General features: G+C 54.1%; 1 protein-coding gene across 1 annotated transcript in view; it reads right to left on the reverse strand.

Annotated features, from left to right (window-relative positions):
• PRUNE1 (prune exopolyphosphatase) overlaps window positions 1–808 on the reverse strand; it is a 16,733-nt gene that overhangs the window by 14,819 nt on the left and 1,106 nt on the right. The window lies entirely within an intron of this gene.

The following is an 808-nucleotide window of genomic DNA, read 5'->3' on the forward strand; positions in this document are numbered from 1 at the left end:
ACAAGGACAGAGCGTTGTCACCCTATAACAGGAAGTGTCTGAACAAGGACAGAGCGTTGTCACCCTATAACAGGAAGTGTCTGAACAAGGACAGAGCGTTGTCACCCTATAACAGGAAGTGTCTGAACAAGGACAGAGCGTTTTCACCCTATAACAGGAAGTGTCTGAACAAGGACAGAGCGTTGTCACCCTATAAGTTGTCACTTATATTGGAAGCCGCATTTATATTCCTCTTTTTCATACGGCAATTTCGGTTTTGCGTTCTCGGCTTTGGCCGCTGTCGGGATCTCACCAACAAACCCCCTCCACGCGTCCCGTACAATAACAGCGAGATCCGGGCGCCGTTTACCCATCAACAACCTCTTTGTCCCGACCAACCGCGGCGCTGCGCACAATGCCGCCTATTCTGCTGCCGCGTTGTCACAACAAACTTATCAGACCTTCCACCGCTCTGTGCGCTCTCCAAAGAGACCTCTCGCTCCTTGTGCAGGGTGACCGGTCTTGTCTCCGCCCCCTCCTGTAATAACGTCCCTCTCTAATGGCCTGTCAGACGGGTCAGTCATGTGACGGCGCACAACATGTGTGACACCATTCAGAGGTCAGTCAGGGGGTGAAAGGCAGCCGCTGTTCCTACCATGAAAATAACAAGCCATAGCTGAGGGCCGCGTGATAGGAGGGGCCCCTAGGACAAGCTGTGGGGCCCCCCCCCTCCCTTGGAGCTGATAACACAACATACTAGATAACCATGCGGAGTGTGACAATGACACTGCTGGGGGGGGGGGGGGGGGCACACCCGAGAGAAAGAAGG

This window comes from Nanorana parkeri, unplaced genomic scaffold (assembly GCF_000935625.1).
Source record: "Nanorana parkeri isolate BGI_ZX_2015 unplaced genomic scaffold, ASM93562v1 scaffold1251, whole genome shotgun sequence".
Classification (NCBI taxonomy): domain Eukaryota; kingdom Metazoa; phylum Chordata; class Amphibia; order Anura; family Dicroglossidae; genus Nanorana; species Nanorana parkeri.